Genomic DNA, 17,820 nt, shown 5'->3' on the forward strand with positions numbered 1-17,820 from the left:
ATGTGTAGTGTGTGTGGTATTGTATAGTAGTGTAGTGTATAGTGTAGTGTAAAGTAGTGTAGAGTATAGTGTAGTGTGTAGTGTATAGTGTAGTGTATAGTAGTATAGAGTAGTGTAGTGTATAGTAGTGTATTGTATATTAGTGTAGTGTATAGTGTAGTGTATAGTAGTGTAGAGTATAGTGTAGTGTGTAGTGTATAGTGTAGTGTATAGTAGTATAGAGTAGTGTAGTGTATAGTAGTGTATTGTATATTAGTGTAGTGTATAGTAGTGTAGAGTATAGTGTAGTGTGTAGTGTATAGTGTAGTGTATAGTAGTATAGAGTAGTGTAGTGTATAGTAGTGTATTGTATATTAGTGTAGTGTATAGTGTAATGTATATTAGTGTAGTGTATAGTGTAGTGTGTAGTGTATAGTGTAGTGTATAGTAGTATAGAGTAGTGTATTGTATATTAGTGTAGTGTATAGTGTAGTGTATAGTAGTGTAGAGTGTATTGTAGTGTATAGTGTAGTGTATAGTAGTATAGAGTAGTGTAGTGTATAGTAGTGTATTGTATATTAGTGTAGTGTATAGTGTAATGTATATTAGTGTAGTGTATAGTGTAGTGTGTAGTGTATAGTGTAGTGTATTGTAGTATAGAGTAGTGCATTGTATATTAGTGTAGTGTATAGTGTAGTGTATAGTATTGTAGAGTATAGTGTAGTGTATAGTGTAGTGTATAGTAGTAGAGAGTAGTGTAGTGTATAGTAGTGTATTGTATATTAGTGTAGTGTATAGTGTAGTGTATAGTAGTGTAGTGCCTCAATACAGCCCAATGTGTTCGCTTACCGACCATTCCCCTGTTAACGACGGGCTTTTGTAGGTACATTAAATGTAAATTAATGTTCTTTGGGTCTTTCGGTAAAGCCACAATTAATGCATTGATTGACCATGTTTGACCATGTTTATTTTACATTTTAAAATTACGTTTTTGTTGGGTCAAAAAGAGGTGACTTTCGATGCTATCAAAACGAATTAAGCCTTTAACGTGTACAGTATTTCCTATACTCGCTTAATGACCAAATCACTTAACGACCGGTTTCGTGAAACCAATTACTGTCGTTGAGAGGTTCCACTGTGAACAGTTTTTTTATTTTAATTTTACCAGGTAAGGCCCAGTGAGCTGCACGGCTCTCTTTGTTTTCTGAAGTGACCTTTCCATCACAGATGATGGCTCAACATAGTGACTCGTCATCACGTGGAAATTTATAGCAGCCCAAAAACTCTGAACACGTGACGTGGGGGGGGGGGGCGAAGGACCCCGGAGAAAAATTCACGCGACCATGGAGAGAGAGACACGCAAACTCCAAATATACAGCAGCAGGCGTCAGGGTCGGAGATCGAACCCACGACCTCCTGTACACCAGGCGAGGTAGTTAACATCTCCTAGCCACCGTGACGATGATGAGAGAGACACGCAAACTCCAAATATACAGCAACAGCAGGCGTCAGGGTCGGGGATCGAACCCACGACCTCCTGTATACCGGGCGAGGTAGTTAACATCTCCTAGCCACCGTGATGATGATGAGAGAGAGACAGAGATACGCAAACTCCAAATACATAGTAGGTGTCAGGGTCGGGGGGTCGAATCTACGACCTCCTGTACACCTAGCGAGGTAGTTAACATCTCACCACTATAGGAGTTATGGATCAGGAATCGAGATAATGAATAGCCATTCGGAATCCACTAATTGCGATTCCGACCCCATACTCGACCCCGTAACGGCCTCGCATCCCGTGGCGCGACCCCCTCGACGCTTTTCATTGGTCAGTCATTGCGTGGCAATCGCTTCCCATTGGCTAGACTCGGCTCATGCATCATGTCCTTCTCAACCACTCCGTTCCACGTGATAAGCCACTTCGTTGAACTGTGATTTGTGATCATTGAACCCACGACCTCCTGTATACTAAAATATAATTTGTGATAGCTATGTCGCTTCTGAAAAATCGCTATATAGCTCAGTGGGCCTGGTGAAATTATCGGTTTTTAAAAAATGTGTATAGGTTTTTATATACCTATATATAGATGCATATGGGCAAGCGCACGCCCCCAGGGGTAACCTTATTTTGGAGTGACACCGCCCTTACTTTCACTTGCGCGAGCTCAGTGCGCGAGACGAGTCGCACAGTCGCCACGCGCAGAGGAGAGCGAGAGAGGGAGAGAGAGATGGAGCGAAGAACTCTCACACCACACGCGAGAGAAAGACCTTCTCTCCCTGCTTGAAAAGGGAGAGGCTGTGAAGACGCCGTTGCCTTTCGTTTGGAATGAAGAACACAACGTGGCGATTGATGGCGGCGGCGTTTGGGAAGCGGAGCATTTCTCAACTGCTGCGCTAAAGCGCGTCCGATTCCCCCTCGGGGGGATCAGCATAACTCACGCGGTCGAGGCGGCAACAGCAACAGCAGCGAGGATAAATTTGCATAAGAGGCGCATAGCCTACGCACGGAAGATGCACGTGGTCGTACAAACGCAACGCACGGTCGTATATACATACAGAGACGTCGATCCTTTAACAGACTGTTGGTGCTTAGCAAGTGCTGTTAGGGGGCCGTCCATAAATGACGTCACGCACCTAGGGGGTGGGGTGGTGGGGGGGGGATCAGACATTTGTGACGATGTGTGACGAGGGGGGGAGGGGGCGGTTTGAGAAATGTGACGTCATATCAAAATGCGCAACTTTAAATCAATATAGACAACACGTTCTACTGAATTAAAGATACTTTTTAATAAATGTTTTCTCCTACAACATCAGAGTGCAGCACCACATTAAATACGCACTACAATGGCAATAGTTTAAAGCAATTTGAAACATTTTTTTTTGGGGGGGGGGGCAAAGCTTTGTGACGTCATATTTGAGGGGGAGGGGGGAGTCTGACTTTTTGTGACGCCGTGTGACGAGGAGGGGAGTGGTCAAAAATCGTCCAAAATCGCGTGACGTCATTTATGGACGTCCCCTGAGCGAGCACCTACTATGAAGGAGAGCACGGTGGCTAATAGCACGCCTAGTCGCCGCCTTTGTCTGGCTAGATTGACGACATTCTTTGGGTCTTTCGGTAAAGTCACCTCGATAGAAAATGAAAGTAAAAATATCACGACGTTTCGATCGCAAAGCAAAGCGATCGTCATCAGGCGGAAGAACGATTGCTTGCGTTGCGATCGAAACGTCGTGATATTTGTGTCTACGTGACCTCACCGAAAGACCCCAAAGAATATGAATCCCTGCAGTCACGAAAGCTTTAAGTCAATATTTATATGGACGATGTTTAACACACCGCGCCAGGTGCGTACTCGTTTGAGGCTGAGTCGACCTTGCAGACGCACAGCACTGGTTCAGATATTCGTCACTGATGTTGGTGGCCGTGAGCAGGAATCGAACTCGGTTCGCCAGGTTCGTTTCGCAGCGCCGCTAATCACTGCGCCACCGCTCACAGCACAACAACAACAACAACCGCCATTCGCCACTAAGTGGCGGTGACGTCGCCACGGCTCTTGTGCCAGGCTAGGTGCACGTTGAGGCTACCACGTGAAGTGTCGAACGCCCGCCGGCAGCACGAGGTCACGGGGCAGACCCAGCAGGTGCCACGTGTTGACTGACTGAGACGAGTGCCCGATGCACCACCTGTGCCCCCTAGTAGGGTTGGGCAAAATATGCAAATTCCACTGATCGGAATCAGAGCATGTATTCATTATACTAGAGGAATCCGATGAGCTATAAAGCTCTTTTCAATAGATGTCCATTAAATTCCATTTGCTATAAGTGATGGTCACTTTCGTGCTAACAACTATCGACAGCACCAAATCAAGTTGAACTATCGACAGTTTAACACGTAGGCTTTCGCGACCAATATCCATGACGCAGGATTTTTGTTTGGGTTAGATCGCGTAAATTTAAATGTGTCGTTAAACCCGCCACCACCCGACACAGCCCATTAGATTGTAAATGTTGTGGATTTGGCTCTCCAACACACCGGTGTGCTGTACCAGTAACGTATTGCGTGACAAGCCTTACTAATTGTCTGTGTCAGGTGGTGGTGGGTTTAACGACACATTTATATCTTCTTTGGTTCTTTCGGTAAAGTCACGTAGAATGAGAATAAAATAATAAATTGATAAAATAAAATAACACAATAAAAATTCTCACGACGTTTATTGTGTTATTTTATTTTATCAATTTATTATTTTATTCTCATTCTACGTGACTTTACCGAAAGAACCAAAGAAGACGAATCCTTGCAGTCACGAAAGCTTTAAATCGAGACATTTATATTTGACACGATCTAACCCCCCCCCCCCCCCCAAAAAAAAAACCTATATTATGAACTATCGACAGCTCGAGCTGAGAGCGGATTGCTGTGTGGGTGAAAGACTAGAATGGGGTCCAAGGTGGACGCCCGCCCCCCACAATGGAAGAACAAGAATATAGAGGCAAAGACAAAGGCGCCCCCCCGCCCCCCCCCCCCCCGCATAGCCTACAGCTGACTGCTGGGGCAAGTGCTGTTAATGAGTACCGCTTAAAGGCGGCACGGCACGGGTGACAGGCGCGTGGTGCCGCGTTAGAGACGACTCAGTTCACTGCCCCCCCCCTCCAAACATTGCCCCCCCTCCTGCCCCCCTCTCCCCGTGAGACACAAAGTGAGCAGCTGCTGCTGCTGCTGCTGGGGACAGTGACACCCCGACCTCGTGACCCCCGGGGTTAGAGTGGGGTGGGGGGCACTGAAGTGTGGGGGGGGGGTCCCACACAATAGCCTCCGTGGGGGTCAAAGGCCGCTCGCTGCTGGAGAAATTACCGCAATCGCTAACGGCGGGGGCCCCCTGACCATTGTGTACCCAAGGTTTGAGAAGATCGTCCCGTACGCAATTCCATTCAACAACTTCACACGGCACGGCTCCACCCATTCATCAATTCGTTCGCTCGGACAACTGCGGTTGGGGCCGCAATTCCTTCCAACTCGCACTGAAGTTAATCATTGTTCGGTCACACGGCGGCGCTTCTCAAAAGCCATCACGGTGACAATTCGTGCCAATCATTTACAACGGTGGGGGGCTGGCAGGAGGGCGGGCGGCTGGAGAGGGAGGGAGGCTAGGGGGGGGGGGCTAAGTGGTGGAATCTCAAGGCTTGTTTTCAGGAGGGTCCAGCTGCTGCTGGACCCTCCTGTCATGCCTATCAACCCCTTATCAGTGCCCTATCTTATTACAGACCAATTCAGACCTTACTGGTCACCCCGTGCCCCTTATGAATCTCAACGTTCATCCTACAAAGTCCCATCACGAGGGAGACACACAAAAATGATGTTGCTAAACAAAAACTATATTGTATCTAAATAATTACAATTGTTGTCAATGATGCGACTCATCACGCCACTGTCTGTGATCGTACTGATGCTGCTTGACATGTGAATGGACACACACCCGTTGTTGTGAATGTACAACAATAAACACAGGACATTATGAAGGGTTAAACAATACACTGTCATATTCATGTACATCCCAATCCTGTTTGTATAAATTTAAGGGAATCCTCAACTGTTGAGCAAAACAAAAATCCGTCCCACGACTTTTTAAAAATGTTTTATTGTTGCCCGTATTGAAACGGGGCCTTGATTTGAAGCTTTCGTGACTGCAGTAATCCATACCCGCTGGTTCTTTCGATAAAGTCATCACGTGGGTATAAAATAAAACTATAAAATCAATCACAACGTGTCGATCACTGATGATGATTGCTTGTGTTGCAATCGAAACGTCGTGATTTATTTTTATTTTATTTTATACCTACGTGACTTTACCAAAAGAACCGGAGAATATGAAACGGGGCCTGAAAACGCAGGAATTCGGGTTGACACGGTGTGTGTGTGTGTCTTCGTGTTTTATTCGCTTCGTGTGGCGTTTGATACAAAATTCCAGCACCCCCGCTGTATCTGAGGTGGCAAGCGACCCATCGTGTAGCCTGATGGGACTCTGGGGTGGGGGGGGGGGCTAAATAATGATTAAAATGTATAATAATTCAAATGCAAGGCATGAAAAGTAGGACATTAAAACAGAACCCAGGGGCAACCGACCAAACCGCAGTAGCAAGGCCACTTTAAAGAGAAGGGGTTTTCAAAGCGGACTTAAATCTACCCACCGACTCCAATTGCCCTGAATTCAAGTGGCAAGGCGTTCCGTGGCTTGTGAGCGCAACCTGTAGGCCTGGGAGTGCCGAGCAGTTGGAGATCACCTCCTGGCCCTGGTGGGGGCTCTGGTGGGCCCTAGTGGGGGGCCCTGGTGGGAAGAGGGTGGCATCCTGAGCAGTCATAACGCTCCTGTCCTCCTCCTCGTCATCGCCAACTCTTCCTCCCCTTGTGTCTCTCCTCGAGTTCAGCCGATCATCGATTATCTGAATATAGGAGATAATCGATTATCAGAATACAGGAGATTATCGATTATCTGAATACAGGAAATCATCGATTTTCTGAATACATGAGATAATCGGTTATCTGAATACAGGAGATCATCGATTAAGTATCTGAATACAGGAGATCATCGATTATCTGAATACAGGAGATCATCGATGATCTGAGCATGAGATAATCGATTATTTGAATACAGGAGATAATCGATTATCTGAATACAGGAGATTATCGATTATCTGAATACAGGAGATAATCGATTATCTGAACGTGAGATAATCGATTATCTGAATACAGGAGGTTATCGATTATCTGAATACAGGAGATAATCGATTATCTGGCGGCTTCGGGCGGGAGGGGACCGCCGGATTTTCAAAAGCGCCGGATCATCGCGACGTCGTCATGATTCAAAACACCTGATTTTTTGCACATTCTTGGCTGACATTCTGTTTTTAGGTGGTGTGTATGGTTTTTATGTTGTTTTGATTAATATATGAAAATGGCATATATAAACATTGAAAGGCGAGCAAATATATCGTGCTTTAAAGAGTTACTATATTTACTGTACCGTACTAACCACTCCAATCTCTGCATGGGGTGATGCATATACGTGCAGTATTTTAATTGTTTAAGTTGTATGTAGTGTATACTGTAGTGTCTATAATATATGTAGTATATACTGTAGTGTATATAATATGTATGTAGTGTATCTTATATGTATGTGGTGTATCATGTAGTGTATATAACATGTACGTGGTCTATTGTGTAGTGTATATAATATGTGTGTAGTGTATACTGTAGTGTATATAATATTTATGTAGTGTATCTAATATTTACGTGGTGTATAGTGTAGTGTATATAATATTTATGTAGTGTATAATGTAGTGTATATAATATGTATGTAGTGTATAGTGTAGTGTATATAATATTTATGTAGTGTATAATGTAGTGTATATAATATATGTAGTGTATATAATATGTATGTAGTGTATAATGTAGTGTATATAATATGCATGTAGTGTATAATGTAGTTTATATAATATGTATGTAGTGTATAATGTAGTGTATATAATATTTATGTAGTGTATATAATATTTATGTAGTGTATAATGTAGTGTATATAATATATGTGTAGTGTATAATGTAGTGTATATAATATATATGTAGTGTATATAATATTTATGTAGTGCATGTAATATTTATGTAGTGTATAATGTATTGTATATAATATGTATGTAGTGTATACTGTAGTGTATATATGTAGTGTATAATGTAGTGTATATAATATTTATGTAGTGTATACTGCAGTGTATATAATAATTATGTAGTGTATAATGTAGTGTATATTTTATATATGTAGTGTATATAATATATATGTAGTGTATATAATATTTATGTAGTGTATAATGTAGTGTATGTAATATATATGTAGTGTATAATGTAGTGTATATAATATCTATGTAGTGTATAATGTAGTGTATATAATATATATGTAGTGTATAATGTAGTGTATATAATATATATATGTAGTGTATGTAATATATATGTAGTGTATAATGTAGTGTATATAATATTTATGTAGTGTATAATGTAGTTTATATAATATTTATGTAGTGTATACTGTAGTGTATATAATATATGTAGTGTATAATGTAGTGTATATAATAATTATGTAGTGTATAATGTAGTGTATATAATATTTATGTAGTGTATAATGTAGTGTATGTAATATTTATGTAGTGTATAATGTAGTGTATGTAATATATATGTAGTGTATAATGTAGTGTATATAATATATATGTAGTGTATAATGTAGTGTATGTAATATTTATGTAGTGTATAATGTAGTGTATGTAATATTTATGTAGTGTATAATGTTGTGTATGTAATATTTATGTAGTGTATAATGTAGTGTATGTAATATTTATGTAGTGTATAATGTAGTGTATATAATACATGACACTGAATCCGAGCGTAGCTGCTTTTGTTGTCACGCTCCACGGTGCCGATGGCCGGACTCGGTCACAGCCTTGGGAGCGATTTTGCCGACTTAGCCGGATCGAGGCGGCACCGCCGGATAAAGTTGCATGCAGCAGGATAATCGATGATTCACTTGCCCCTCCTCCTCTCCTCCTCGTCCTCCTCCTCAACTCCCCTACTCCAACCTTCCCCGAGTCTCTTAACTCCCGCACTCTCCTCTTGTCTCCCCCTCACTCACCTCGCATTCTCCCCCACCACCACCACTCCTCCTCTCCCCCGATCCCCGACTGCTCCCCCCTCCTCCCCATCCCGCCGCTGTCGCCCCCCCGCCTCGCTAATTGGTCGCATCTCGTGCGCCACGCCACCGGGAATGCGGTCGCTCTAAAGCGAGCCCTGTCAAATCCACACACAGCTGACAGAGCCCCCCCCCCTCCTGACCCCCCCTCCTGAACCCTCCCCTCCTGACCCCCCCTCCTGACCCCCCTCCTGACCCCCCTCCTGACCCCCCCTTCTGACCCCCCTCCTGACCCCCCTCCTGACCCCCCTTCTGACCCCCCCTCCTGACCCCCCTCCTCAACCCCCCCTTCTGACCCCCCTCCTGACCCCCCTCTTGACCCCCCTCCTGACCCCCCTCCTCAACCCCCCCTTCTGACCCCCCTCCTGACCCCCCTCCTCACCCCCCCTTCTGACCCCCCTCCTCAACCCCCCCTCCTGACCCCCCTCTTGACCCCCCTCCTGACCCCTCCCCTCCTGACCCCCCTCCTGACCCCCCCTCCTGACCTCCCTCCTCACACCCCTCCTGACCCCCCCTCTTGACCACCCTCCTGACCCCCCCTCCTGACCCCCCTCTTGACCCCCCTCCTGATCCCCCTCCTGACCCCTCCCCTCCTCGCCCCCCTCCTGGCCCCCCCTCCTGACCCCCCCTCCTAACCCCCCTCCTGATCCCCCTCCCTGACCCCTCCCCCCCTCGCCCCCCTCCTGGCCCCCCCTCCTGACCCCCCTCCTGACCCGCCCTCGCGACCCCCCCCCCCCGAACCCCCACTCCCTTCCTCCCCACGCTATCGGAGCTGGCTGTGGTTCTTCGTGGCTGGAGGCGATGCCACCTGCAGGCGATTTTAATCGATAACCCACGGAACGTTACCACCAAAAGGCAAAGCCTCTCCCTCCACCCCGTATAGCCTCAGCAGACTGTTGGGGCAAGTGCTGCACCTACGAAGGCCGGCACGGCACAGGAAGGGGTGGGTGGCCAGCACCCACGCCCGGCCGCCTTTGTCTCCCTAGTGACAAATGTCTACACATCGCACCGGGTACTCATTTAAGGTTGAGTCGACCTAGGGGAGACCTATGACCGGTTCAGATAATGGTCAGCGGTGTTGGCCGTGAGCGAGAATCGAATTCGGGTCGCCGGGTTCGTAGCCCGGCAGCGCGCTAACCGCTGCACCACCCCTCCCCACCACCACCATCACCACAACCATCACCACTATTACCACCACCACCATCACCACCACCACAACCATCCACCACTGCCCCTCAGGGCACGCTTGACCACCACCATCACCACTATTACCACCACCACCATCACCACCTATCACGGCACGCGTTACCACCACCATCACCACTATTACCACTACCACCACCATCACCACCTATCACGGCACGCGTTACCACTACCATCACCACTATTAACACCATCACCACCTATCACGACACGCGTTACCACCATCATCACCACTATTACCACCACCACCTATCACGGCAAGTGTTACCACCACCACCATCACCACCATCACCACTATTACCACCACCACCACCTATCACGGCACGCGTTACCGCCACCATCACCACTATTACCACCACCACCACCTATCACGGCACGTGTTACCACCACCATCACCACTACTAACACCACCACCATCACCACCTATCACGGTACACGTTACCACCACCATCACCACTATTACCACCACCACCATCACCACTATTACTACCACCACCACCTATCACGGCACGTGTTACCACCACCATCACCACTATTACCACCACCACCACCTATCACGGCACGCGTTACCACCACCATCACCACTATTACCACCATCACCACCACCTATCACGGCACGTGTTACCACCACCATCACCACTATTAACACCACCACCATCACCACTATTACCACCACCACCACCTATCACGGCACGTGTTACCACCAACATCACCACTCATTGCGTTCAGACGCGCTTCTGCGGACATCTGTAACGCTCTTCCTTCCGATATTCGGAAGCTGCTGGAGCTGTTCATTTCCAAAATCGTCTAGATTGACAAACTAATTTATTGAGAACTAGTCTTTTATGTGTTAGTTGTTTGTCCTTCCCCCAGACACCTCCGATTAGCGCGGTTGGCCACGTACGGTGAGAAAGAAAGTTCAATAAACATACACATCACCTCACGGCACGCGTTACCACCACCATCATCATGATCATCAAAGACAAAGATCCCCCGTGTAGCCTGTAACAGACTGTAGGGGCAAGTGCTGTTAGCGAGCACCTATGAAGGCCGGCGCGGCACACGAGGGGGTGGGTGGCCAGCACCACGCCCGGCCGCCTTTGTCTCCCCAATGGCGATGTTTACACATCGCAACGGGTAATCGATCTTTGGGAAGCCCAGAACCGTTTCAGATAATGGTGTCACAGTGATGTTGGCCGTGATCGGGAATCGAGCTCAGTAAAGTCGTTGGGTTCACAGCGCAGCGCGCTAACCGCTGCACCACCGCTCCACACATCACCACCATTACCTCATGGCACGCGTTACCACCACCACCATCACCACCACCATCACCACCTTATGGCACGCGTTACCACCACCATCACCACCACCATCACCTCATGCCACGCGTTACCACCACCATCACCACCACCACCATCACCTCATGCCACACGTTACCACCACCATCACCACCATCACCACCACCACCACCTCATGGCACGCGTTACCACCACCATCACCACCTCATGGCACGCGTTACCACCACCATCACCACCACCATCACCACCTTATGGCACGCGTTACCACCACCATCACCACCACCATCACCTCATGCCACGCGTTACCACCACCATCACCACCACCACCATCACCTCATGCCACACGTTACCACCACCATCACCACCATCACCACCACCACCACCACCTCATGGCACGCGTTACCACCACCATCACCACCATCACCACCTCATGGCACGCGTTACCACCACCATCACCACCACCATCACCACCTTACGGCACGCGTTACCACCACCATCACCACCTCATGGCACGCGTTACCACCACCACCATCATCACCACCACCTCATGGCACGCGTTACCACCACAATCACCACCATCACCACCTCATGGCACGCGTTACCACTACCATCACCACCTCCCCTCGCGGAACGCGTTACCACCATCATCACCACCACCATCACCTCCCCTCATGGCACGGCACGCGTTACCACCACCATCACCACCACCATCACCTCCCCTCATGGCACGCGTTACCACCACCACCATCACCTCCCCTCATGGCACGCGTTACCACCACCACCATCACCACCACCACCTCCCCTCATGGCACGGCACGCGTTACCACCATCACCACCACCACCATCACCTCCCCTCATGGCACGCGTTACCACCACCATCACCACCATCACCACCACCACCTCCCCTCACGGCACGCGTTACCACCACCACCACAACCTCCCCTCACGGCACGTGTTACCACCACCATCACCACCACCACCACCTCCCCTCACGGCACGTGTTACCACCACCATCACCACCACCACGAGTAGCAGCAGCAGGGTAGGGACGCGGGGCCGGGAGACCTCATCAAGGAGGCCGCCCTTTCATGTGGCCGCCACCGCAGCGGAAATCTGCGTCCAGCGGAAATCTGCGAAACTTCACAGCGGCAGCTGCCACGGCTGCTTCTGGAATCCTGGGGCCCCTCACTTTCTCTCCACACACACCCCCTCGCCATCACCACAGAGGCCCCCGTCTCATTACGTGTTATTATTTACAAATAGCCGCTCCCTGGAGTCGGGAGTTAGAGAGCTAGGAGTGGGGGACGAGAGAGAGAGAGAGCGTGGGGGCGAAACAGCACGGGGGTGGTGGTGGTGGTGATGGTGGGGGTGGTGGTGATGATGGTGGTGGTGGTAGTGGTGGTGGTGGTGGGGGTGGTGATGATGGTGGCGGGGGTGGTGGTGGTGATGGTGGTGGTGGTGGGGGGTGGTGGTGATGGTGGTGATGATGGTGATGATGGTGGGGGTGGTGGTGGTGATGGTGGTGGTGGTGGTGATGGTGCGGGTGGTGGTGATGATGGTGGTGGTGGTAGTGGTGGTGGGGGTGGTGGTGATGATGATGGTGGTGGTGGTGGTGATGGTGGTGATGATGGTGGGGGTGGTGGTGGTGGTGATGGTGGTGGTGGTGGTGATGGTGGTAGTGGTGGTGGTGGTGGGGGTGGTGATGATGGTGGTGGGGGTGGTGGTGATGATGGTGGTGGGGGTGGTGATGATGGTGGTGGGGGTGGTGGTGATGATGGTGGTGGGGGTGGTGGTGATGGTGGTGATGATGGTGGGGGTGGTGGTGGTGATGGTGGTGGTGATGGTGGTGGTGGTGATGGTGGGGGTGGTGGTGATGATGGTGGTGGTAGTGGTGGTGGGGGTGGTGGTGGTGATGATGGTGGTGGTGGGGGTGGTGGTGGTGATGATGGTGGTGGGGGTGGTGGTGGTGGTGATGGTGGTGATGGTGGGGGTGGTGGTGATGATGGTGGTGGTGGTGGGGGTGGTGGTGGTGATGATGGTGGTGGGGGTGGTGGTGGTGATGATGGTGGTGAGGGTGGTGGTGGTGGTGGTGATGATGGTGGTGGTGGTCGGGGTGGTGGTGATGATGGTGGTGGTGGTCGGGGTGGTGGTGATCGTGGTGATGATGGTGGGGGTGGTGATGGTGGTGGTGATGGTGGTGGTGATGGTGGGGGTGGTGGTGATGATGGTGGTGGTGGTGGTAGTGGTGGTGGTGGTGGTGATGATGGTGGTGGGGGTGGTGGTGGTGATGATGGTGGTGGTGGTAGTGGTGGTGGGGGTGGTGGTGATGATGGTGGTGGGGGTGGTGATGATGGTGGTGGGGGTGGTGGTGATGGTGGTGATGATGATGGTGGGGGTGGTGGTGGTGATGGTGGTGGTGATGGTTGTGGTGGTGGTGGTGGTGATGGTGGTGGTGGCGGTGCGTGCCCAGCTACAGAATACTCCGGGGACCACAGAGCTCCTGGCCGCCACATTCCCATCGTGGCTGATGGCTGATGGGATTGTGAGTATGCGATTGTGAGGGAGCGATGGTTGGGTATAATGGGGATGATGATGATCGGATGGGATTGTGAGGGAGCGATGTGTGTGATGGTGGTTATGATGGTGTTGTTGATGGTAGTGATGGTAGTGGTGATGATGGTGGTGGTGATGAGGAGGATGATAGTGGTGGTGGTGGTGGTTTTGGGGATGATGATGGTGATAGTGGTGTTGATCATGGTGATGGTGTTGATCATGGTAATGGTGGTGATGATGGTGGTGGTGATGATGGTGGTGGTGATGATGGTGGTGGTGATGATGGTGGTCGTGATGGTGGCGAGGAGGATGATGGTGATGATGGTGGTGGTGGGGATGATGATGATGATGGTGGTGATGTTGTTCGTGGTGGGGATGGTGATGATGGTCGTGTTGATGATGGTCGTGTTGATGATGGTCGTGTTGATGATGATGGTGGTGATGATGGTGGTGATGATGGTGGTGGTGGTGATGATGGTGGTGGTGGTGGTGGTGGTGGTGATGATGATGGTGATGATGATGATGATTGTGGTGATGGTGATGATGGTGGTGATGGTGATGTTGATGGTGGTGATGGTGATGATGATGGTGGTGGTGGTGATGATGATGTTGATGATGGTGGTGATGATGGTGGTGTTCATGATGGTGATGGTGGTGATGATGGTATTGATGGTGGTGGTGGTGATGATGGCGGTGGTGTTGATGGTGGTGATGATGATGTTGATGATGGTGGTGATGATGGTGGTGTTCATGATGGTGATGGTGGTGATGATGGTATTGATGATGGTGGTGTTGATGATGGTGATGATGTTGATGATGGTGGTGATGATGGTGGTGTTCATGATGGTGATGGTGGTGATGATGGTATTGGTGGTGGTGGTGATGGTGGCGGTGGTGTTGATGGTGATGGTGGTGATGGTGATGGTGGTGATGATGGTGATGGTGGTGATGATGATGGTGGTAGTAAGGATTTTGCTGTTTGTTTGCCTTGACGCGAATCCCACAAAGGGGGCTTCCGATCAACGGTGCAGAAAAAAACAAAAACAGCAGCAGCAGCGGCGGCGTCAAGCAGCAAGCAAGAACACCAGTGCCTCGTGAAAACACAACAGCAACAACACAAAACCTCTCGAGGCAGAACATTAAACAAACACGAGCGGAGGAAAGTAACGCGAATATTTCCCACAATCACAAATGGTTGTGTTCGGGGGTGGTGGTGGGTGAAGTGGGTAGGAGATGGCTCCCTCCCGGCTCCCTCCCCTCCCCTCCCAAGTGATCTCGCTGGGAAGCAGGAAAGTGATTAAACCTCGCGCGCGATTAGGGGCCAAAGCCCGGGCAATTACGGAGCGTGATAAGCAGCAGCGGCGACAGAGAACGACATCACTTTCTGCGATCTGAGACCTCCCCCCCCTCCACCTCCTCCTGCTCCTACACATTTCTCCCTGGCTTCTGTGAAGGGGGAGGACCCCTTTGCCCCCCGATGAACCCCTTGCCTACCCCTATAGGCGGAGTTTCACTTCTATATTTGGGGGAGGTGGTGGTGGTTGTGGTGGTGGTGGTGGCTGCAGTGGTTCGAATTAGGAATCGCGGTGGGTGCATATAATTTATTAATGTGTTTTTTCCTTTATCTGAATTGTAAACGATTGAAAGTGAATTAATTAAAGTGTCCAGTTTGGGGGGGGGGGTGTTTCTGGTCCCCCCCTCCCCGTGCCCCCCCCCCCCAAACTCAGCCCATGCCCTCCTCGAGGATTTCCCAGTGGGTCTTAAGCGCCGTACCGACAGCCCTGGAGCTTGCGTGGCGAAAAGTATTCGGGACCGCCAAGCTCAAACTCACAATCACAATTTGTATTAATACCCCAGGAGGAATCCGATGAGCTACGAAGCTTCTTCGTCACAGATCAACAACACAATACACAAAAATACGATAGCAGTGCAAAGTCCTAGACGAAAAGTAAACAAATAACTTTAAAAATATATATATACAAATAAAACTAAACTTTTTTTTGTATTTAACCAGGTAAAGCCCACCGAGCTATTAGATTATAATTGTTCAGAAGCGACCTGGCCAACTGAGACCTCTACCCTAGCCGCCGCTTCTCTCTCGATTTAAACAACATCATCTTGAACTCACTCACTCGCTCATTCATTCGCTCAGTCATTCATTCGTTCACGCACTCATTTTCACGCTTGAGCCACACGGCGCCAAGACAACGAGATGGGGGAATCGGTGACACTGGCCAAGGGGAGGGTGGCACCGTCCCGGGCGACATTAAAAAAACACGACATAGAAAACAGGGGGGACATAGACATAGAGTAGGGAGAGAGGGGGTAGAGAGGGGGGGGTGGGGGGTAGAGAGAGAGGGAAGGGGTAATAAGGAGCAGAGTAGAGCGTGAAGTCTTTTGTGAAATATTTCATTTAAAAAGGGAATGGGGGGGCACATAAAGCAAAGCATTGGAACAATAAAAATAAAACGAAATGATGAACGAAGCAAAGTGCCGACTACACCGAGCATCTTCTTGTTTCCTCTGATCGTAACAAAAAAGAGCCAAGCAGGGAGACAGAGGAGGAACAGGAAGGAAGACAACGGCGACGTAGCTACCGAGGAGTGTGCAGGGAGTGCGGCTGCACAGGGGCTGGAGCGGGCCCTGGGCTACGAAGATCGGGGGGGGGGGGAGGAGAGTTACATTGAATAGGGGGGCCCAATTGAATTCCCTGCACCAGGGCCCCCATTTCAACCAAATCACGCTGACTGGGACAGAAAGGAGAGAGGGAAGGTGGGGGGGGTAGAGGGAGGGGAGGGAAGGTGGGGGGGAGGATAGAGGGAGGGGAGGGAAGGTGGGTGGGAGGGCAGAGGGAGGGGAGGGAAGGTGGGGGGGAGGAAGAGGGAGGGGAGGGAAGGTGGGTGGGAGGGCAGAGGGAGGGGAGGGAAGGTGGGGGGGAGGGTAGAGGGAAGGGAGGGAAGGTGGGGGGGGGGAGGATAGAGGGAGGGGAGGGAAGGTGGGAGGGAGGGCAGAGGGAGGGGAGGGAAGGTGGGAGGGAGGGCAGAGGGAGGGGAGGGAAGGTGGGGGGGAGGGTAGAGGGAGGGGAGGGAAGGTGGGGGGGAGGATAGAGGGAGGGGAGGGAAGGTGGGGGGGGAGGGTAGAGGGAGGAGAGCGAAGGTGGGGGGAGGGCAGAGGGAGGGGAGGGAAGGTGGGGGGGGGGAGACGCAATGGAGACTTCGTTACGGGTCGGAATGTGGGTCTCCGGGTGAATCCGGCATCGGGAAGGGAGTGACCCCCTCTCAACCCAGAGCGGCGTGGCTCCAGGTCTCCGGTGGCTGTACATATTTAGGGGGGCTCCTGTTTCTCTCCCTGGTTCCCGTCCGTGTGGCGGCTCTGAATGTCCGGCTCAAGAGCCCTGACCTCGACGTGGCACGCGGCCATGCGGCGATGCTCTGGAGCCCTGGGGCGCGTCAACTCGCGAAATTAAATCGTGGACTTAGTGAGAACGCGCAGCACTTGTCGAAGTAAAAAAAATACATAGAAAACAGGGGGAACATAGACAGAGTAGGGAGAGAGGGGGTAGAGAGAGAGGGGGGGTAGAGAGAGGGGAGGGGTAAGAAGGAGGAGAGCAGAGCGTGACATCTTTCGTGAAATATTTCATTTGAAAAGGGGGGCAGGGGGCACATAAAGCAAAGCGTTGAAGAAGAAAAAAAAACCGAAATGATGAACGAAGCAAAGTGCCGACTACACCGAGCATCTTCTTGTTTCCTCTGATCGTAAAAAAAGGAGAGGCGAAGGCTGTTTACGTGACACAACCCTGACTAGTTGGCTGTCAGGAGGTGGCGGATTTAAGGACACATTAGTATACTTACGCGATCTAACCCAAAACAACTATTTTATGGATGATATTGGTCGCAGTTCCGGATTAAGCTCGTGCGCGGCCTCTAACATGATGTTAGAAAGGGGCCCTAAATTAAACAAACAACACAAATATTAAAACACATTTTTAACTCGCATAGTTATTGTATTTTTTCCGTTTCTATGCGGCCAGATAATACAATCAATCGCTAACCTTAAACACCCAG

Source organism: Petromyzon marinus, chromosome 63, assembly GCF_048934315.1.
Source record: "Petromyzon marinus isolate PM22_M1 ecotype Great Lakes invasive population chromosome 63, UKy_Petmar_22M1.pri1.0, whole genome shotgun sequence".
NCBI lineage: Eukaryota > Metazoa > Chordata > Hyperoartia > Petromyzontiformes > Petromyzontidae > Petromyzon > Petromyzon marinus.